Source organism: Balaenoptera musculus, chromosome 11, assembly GCF_009873245.2.
Source record: "Balaenoptera musculus isolate JJ_BM4_2016_0621 chromosome 11, mBalMus1.pri.v3, whole genome shotgun sequence".
Taxonomy (NCBI): Eukaryota; Metazoa; Chordata; class Mammalia; order Artiodactyla; family Balaenopteridae; genus Balaenoptera; species Balaenoptera musculus.
Window position 1 is genome coordinate 58,155,541 of NC_045795.1, and position 7,430 is coordinate 58,162,970.

Here is a 7,430-nt window from a genome sequence, read left to right on the forward strand (position 1 = left end):
TGTATACACACACACACACACACACACACACACACACACACACACACACACACACACAGTGGAATATTACTCAGCCACCAAAAAGAATGAAATAATGCCATTTGCAGCAACATGGATGCAACTAGAGATTTATCATATTAAGTGAAGTAAGTCAGAAAGAGAAAGACAAATGCTATATGATATCACTTATATGTGGAACCTAAAATATGACACAAATGAACTTATCTACGAAACAGACTCACAGGCATAGAGAACAGACTTGTGGTTGCCAAGGGGGAGGGAGGTGGGGGGGATGGATGGATTGGGAGTTTAGGATTAGCAGATGCAAACTATTATATATAGGATGGATAAACAACAAGGTCCTACTGCTGGGAACTATATTCTATATTGTGATAAGCCATAATGGAAAGGAATATGAAAATTTTTAAAATTTTCTAAATAAATTTTTTAAAAATAACATTTGTGTTTACTTCTAAAAGTAGAACACGACAGCTTGCTGTACAAAACGTATGTCAGCAGCCCTGTGTGCCAAAGGTTTGAATAGCACAAAAGCTTGGGGAGCCAGGGAGGGATGGAGGGAGGAAGAAATGAAGGCCAAAGGAAAATCGAAGCCAGTAAAAATTCAACGTCAGCAGTTCGCAAACGAATAGAAGCTGGATCTGTAGCTAATGACTAGAGCAGGAACATGTTCTAGAAGGCACACACCTGGGTAGGCCTCAGCATCCTCTTTACAGGGGTATTTCATGGGCTGTTTCTGAGGACACTGACCCCCTCCTTCCTTATTTAAAACTTCTCCAGGTAGAAAATATTGCATTAAACCTTTTTTTTTCCCCAGATGGGTAAACAGATAACAACTTTGGCTATTTGGAGAGTTACTAAAGATATTGTATAACATTAAAAATTAAATTATATAGAAATAGATAATAACAAGGAACATTTGTATTGGGCTTTACAGCAAATCTTAGACTTGGGTAGACTTTCCTTCTTTTGATCCTCACAAGTCGTGCAAGGCAGATAAAAGATGGCTTTTATTAATCTCATTATGAAATGAAACCAAGGGTCCATGGGCTGTCCAAGAACACAGACTGTCCTGTCTCAGCTTTGTGGTTTTCTTCAAATCATCAGGCCACAGCAGGAGACAAGGCAGAAGCTCTGAATCAATAGCTGGCCAAGGGGAAGAGGATGAGGGTTGGGATCTGGGTTCCTATGAGGTTCCACGCCAAGGGCTAGAAACACCAGGTGCAATCCAGGGCTGCTGGGGTCTTATGGTCCAAGGGGTAAGTACAAACTGAGGCTGGGCAAGGAGGGCTGAGACAGCAAGGAGGCCATAGGTGTGATCTGCAGAAATTCCTGAGGAATTCAACAAGTCCCAATCCCATTGTGGGAGGTTTTTGGTGAAGGAACCAAGGCTCTGCTTCCATTTGCCTTTGATGATTTTGTTGACCCTTGAACTGGGACCGGTAGCCACGAGTGGCTGGGGAGAGCTTCAAACCCAGCCTCTTTGAAATTCCTTAGTCCAGTGCTCTTGCCAATTCAATAAATGGTTCGTCTAGGAAAACCAAAACTGTGTGTGTGCATTTTCACCACTTGTCTCTGGGAGCAAGATGAAAACCATGCCAATAGAGAACAGACTTGTGGTTGTCCAAGGGGGAGGGGGTTGGGGGAGGGACAGAGTGGGAGGGGTTAGCAGGTGTAAGCTTTACATATAGAATGGATAAACAACAAGGTCCTACTGCACAGCACAGAGAACTATATTCAATATCCTATGATAAACCATAATGGAAAAGAATATTAGAAAAAAATGTATATACATATATATGTACGAATAATTGAATCGCTTCACTGTACAGCAGAAATTAACACACTGTAAATCAACTATACTTCAATTAAAAAAATTAAGTAAAAAAGATAAAAACTATGAATCAGCTAGAGTCAATCCTGTGTGCAGGGTGTACCTGACCCTAATCACACAAATGTGCCTGTCAGGAAGGGGCCTGAAATGCTGGAAAGTGTCTGCATCATGTGCCCGAGACACCTAGAAGCTGAGAACAACTGCTTGGGGGATGCTTCATCTCTTCTGCAAGGTGGCAAGTGGAAGTAGCCTCCCTTACCTGTTGGAACCAAGACAGAGCTTCCATAGGTGAGCCCAGCACCTTTCTTTTCCGTTGAACAAGGTTCCCAAGCAGTTCATGGGAACATGAGCACTTGGGGACATTCACAGAGATTATCCAAAGAAAAGCTTGGGGCCAAACATGGTGCTGAGATAAACAAAGATTCAACAGCCTTCTCACTGCAGACCATTCAGAACCGTTAATAGGCCAGGGTGCACCTTGCATTCCAGAAGGGGCTTTCAGGATACAGGGGCTTCCAGACCTGGTCGTGGGACTCTTGCCACATGAGCATCTTGGGAGCAGGGTGTGCTGAAGAACAAACTTTGGCTGTAGCATGATTAGGATCTTCTCATATTGTATTCAGATGAGCACAGAAAATGTAGTTCCTTCATTATTCTGAAACTGGCCTAATCTTCTTCATGAGAGCCCACCCTTTTGGGTAAGGAGCAGGAGCAACTGTATTTACTTAGGTCCAACGCACTTGGTTAGATGCAATCATTTTAACAATCTTTCTCGGTCTTTTGGAGAAAGTGCTCTATTTCCACTTCTGCTCCTCCACAGTGACATCCAAGTGTAGCGGAGAGGGCTGTTTTTTACATGACCCTGTGATCTCGGAGGGAGGGGGGGCGGCTGGATAGAGGTGAGGCCCATTGGTTCCTTGCCAGTCTCTGCTGTAGTGGGATTGCTGTGTGAATGGCGACCCCCGGGTCTGGGTGCCCTCCTGGTGTCTCTGCTGTCCCCGACTCACAGCCTGGTCTCTCTCAGGCCAACTTGGCCCAGCACTGCTTCTGCTGGCAGAAGCAGACCCTTCTGAGTTTCTGTCCCGCTCTCCTCTGCTCTGGGGCCACCTCACCTCTCACAGGGCTCCTGACAGACCCAACGCCTCTCAGTTCAGCTTTGTCGTCCCCTGAGAGGGTACGTGGGGACTGTGGGGTGTCTTTCACATCATGTAGAAGCCACACTGCCTCCGCTAGATCACGCCGTGCATCCGAGTTTCCTCTGCTGTGGCTGCACATGGAAGGTGGTGTGGGGAGCTTACAGGGCAGCCTCCTCCCAGGGATCCAAGTGAGACGGGGGCAGAAATGCTGTCCTGAGGCCCCTCCATGCACCTGACACACCACCTTAGCCCAGAGCCAGAGGTCGGGACACGTGCCCAGCAGCCAGCTTCTCCTTCCCCTTCCGGACTGAATGGGACTCTGTGACCTCAAAGGCTGGGATCATCCTCAGGTCCACCGCGACTGCCATTCTTCCAGAAGGGTAGCGATAGAGGGGCTTACACAATCCTTTCCCTGAAGACAAAGCTTGGATTTTGTTGTTTCAAAATCCTAGTTTAAATGCTAGAAGCTAAATGTTAACTTTCCATTGCTTTGCATTTATAAGATCCCTAGGGGGATCAGAATCAAGATGGCAGAGTAGTAGGATGTGGAACTCAGCCCTTCCCACAAATACATCAAGAATACATCTACAAATGGAACAATTCTCACAGAACACCTTCTGAACACTAGCAGAGGACCTCAAACACCTGAAAGGACAAGAAAGATCTCCACAGAACCGGGTAGGATGAAAGGAAAGATCCCTAAAATTCCCCAAAGCCAAAGGATTCCCCTTGAAGGAAAAGAGGGAGGTGTCACTACAAGAAAATATATTTTAGTGTATTTTAAAATATTATTTTGATTACATGGGATTTGCTGCTCAGAGAATAGTATCATCTCACCAAATGCAGTTAGTAGGACCTAAAACATTTAAGTGAACAGAATGGGGGCGGGGGGTCATTCTTAGGAGGGTTAGTAAAAAACAATTACTTTCAGTTGGTCTGTACAGTTAAAAAAGCACACAAGAAAGATAATGAAATGCGTACTGCACTCAACTCCCTCCAGCTGAACCAGGAAAAGCTGAAATGCCTGCTGGTCAGTCATTCCTCACCCCGCCCACTGCAGATGCAAGAGCCTCAGCCGAGCCCTGCCCCGTGTGAACACAGGGCCCACTGCCAAATCTATAATAGGGACGGTCACAGGTTTTTACTGTGACTGCAACAATTCAGTAGGTTGACAACCTTTAGAGTCATACAGGCCCAGATTTTCAGGGACTAAGATGAACAGTTCTACTCAAGATTGACCGAATTTATAGCTTCCAGGACTGGAAATTCTTTTAAAATGATTATGATGAAAAATTTCAAACATACAGATAGGTGCAGAAAATCGGAGCAGGGACTTCCATATATCCACCCTTCAGATTTAACAGTTGTTAACAGTTTCCCACGTTTGCTTCATTTTTCTTCTGAAGTATTTTTAAAGAAAATTACAGACATTATGGCATTTCATCCCTAAATACTTCTCTAAACTACAGAAACAGTTTCCTACATAACATAATCCAATTTTTTAAGAAGACTATATTTTAGAGCAGTTTTAGATTCACAGCAAAATTGAGTGGAATGTACAAAGATTTCCCATACACTGCCTACCCTGCACATGCATGGCCTCCCCATTATCAACATCCGCCACTAGGGTAGTACATTTGTTAGTTGATGCACCTACACTGACACATCATCATCATCCAAAGTCCATAGTTTATATTAGAGTTTGCTCTTGGTGTTGTACATTCTACGGGTTTTGACAAATGTATAATGACATGTATCCATCATTATAGTATCATGCAGAATAGTTTCACTGCCCTAACAATCCTCTGTGCTCCACCTATTTACCTAACCCCCTAAAGCTTGGCAACCACTGGTCTTTTTACTGCCTCCACAGTTTTGCCTTTTCCAGAATGACACAGAGTTGCAATCATATAGCATAAAACCTTTTAGATCGACTTCTATCCTCTAGTGATATGCATTTAATCTTCTTCCATCTCTTTTCATGTCTTGAAAGCTCATTTCTTTTTAGCTGTGAATAATATTCCATTGTCTGGATGTGCCACAGTTTATTTATCCATTCTCCTACTAAAAAACATCTTGGTTGAAAGTCAGCCCTCGACACAAGGGTTTGTAAAAAGAAAAGAAAAAAAAGAAAAAAGAGAAAAGAAACAACAACAAAAACAAAACATCTTGCTTGCTTCCAGATTCAGGCAATTATGAGTAAAGCTACTATAAACGTCCATGTGCTGGTTTTTGTGTGGACCTAAGTTTTTACCTGAATTGAGTAAATGACTGCTGAGCATGACTGCTGGATTGTATGGTAAGAATATGTTTAGTTTTGGAAGAAACTGCTGAACTGTCGTCCAAAGTGCCTGTATCATTTTGTATCCCCACCAACAATAAATGAGAGTTCCTGTGGCTCTGCATCCTTGATAACATTTGGTATTGTCAGTGTTTTGGGTTTGGGCCATTCTAGTAGTGTGTAATGGTATCTCATTACTGTTTTAATTTACAATTACCTAATGGCATAGAAAGTTGAGCATCTTTTCTTATGCTTACTTGCCATCTTCTTTGGTGAAGTGTTCATTCAGGTCATTTGCTCATTTTAAAAATCATTTTTTAAATGTTTGTTTTCTTATTGTTTAGTTTAAGAATTCTTTGTTTATATTGGATAGCAGTCCCTCATCAGATATGTCTTTTTCAAATATTTTTTCTCGGCCTGTCGTTTGTTCTCATTCTCCTGACAGTGTCTTTCGCAAAGCAGAATTTTTCAATTTTAATGAAGTCCAGCTTATTATTTCATAGATCATGTCTTTGGCATTGTATCTAAAAAGTCATTGCCATATCCATGGTCATTTAGATTTTCTCCTATGTTATTTTCTAGGAGTTTTATAGTTTTGCCTTTTACATTTAGGTCTGTGATCCATTTTGAGATAATTTTTGTGAAGGGTGTAGGATCAGTGTCTAGATTTTTTGCATGTGGATGTCCAGTTTTTCCAGCACCATTTGTTGAAAAGACTATCATTCCTCCATTGTATTATCTTTGCTCCTTTGTCAAAGATCACTTGACTATATTTATGGGGGTTTATTTCTGGGCTCTTTATTCTGTTCTATTGATCTATTTGTCTATTCTTTTGCCAAAACTACACAATCTTGATTACCGTACGTTTACAGTAAGGCTTAGAGTCAGTCCTCTGATTTTGTTGTTCTTCAGTATTGTGTTGGCTATTGTGGATCTTTTGCTTCTCCATATAAACTTTAAAATTATAGTTTGTTGACATCCACAAAATAACTTGCTGAAATTTTGATTGGGATTGCTGTGAATCTATAGATCAAGTTGAGAAAAACTGAGGTCTTGGCCATACTGAGTCTTCCTATCCACAGATATGTAATATCTCTCCATTTGTTTAGTTCTTTGATTTTTTTCATCAGAGTTTTGTAGTTTTCCTCATATAGAGATCTTGTATATATTTTTAAGTTTATATCTAAATACAGTTGACCCTTGAATAACACGGTATGAACTGCATGGATCCACTTGTATGCAGGTTTTTTTCAACAGATAAGTACTACAGTACTGCACAAGTCCATAGTTGTTTTTTTCTGTGGATACAGAACTGTGGATTTTTAAAAAAATAACAGCTTTAACTATTTACAATAGCCAAGACATGGAAGCAACATGGATGGACCTAGAGATTATCATACTAAGTGAAGTAAGTCAGACAGAGAAAGACAAATATCATACGACATCACTCATATGAATCATATGTGGAATCTAATTTTAAAAAATTATACAAATGAACCGATTTACAAAACAGAAACAGAATTACAGATATCGAAAACAAACTTATGGTTGCCAAAAGGGAAATGTGATGGGGGGGATAAATCAGGAGCTTGGGATGAACATAGTACTATATATAAGACAGACAACCAACAAGCACCTACTGTAGAGCTCAGGGAACTCTACTCAATATTCTGTGATAACATATATGAGAAAAGAATATAAAAAAGAATGAGTATACGTATATGTATAACTGAATCACTTTGCTGTACACCTGAAACTAACACAACATTGTAAATCAACTATACTCCAATAAAATTGAAATTAAAAAATAGAATAAAATTACAAAAAAATAAAAATAACAGCTTTATTGATACATAAATCACATGCCATAAAATTCACCCTTGAAAAGTGTACAATTCAGTGTTTTTTCCTATATTCACAGAGATATGTAACCCTCACCACTATCTAATGTAAGAACATCTTTATCACCCCCCAAAGAAACTCCATACCCATTAGCAGTCACTTGCCATTCCCCCTCCACCGTAGCCCCTGGAAACCACTAATCTGCTTTCTGTCTTAATTACTTTGTCTGGATTTGCCTATTCTGAGCATTTCATATAAATGGAATCTTATAGTGTGTGGTCTTTTGTGTCTGGTTTCCTTCACTTTACATGTTTTCAAG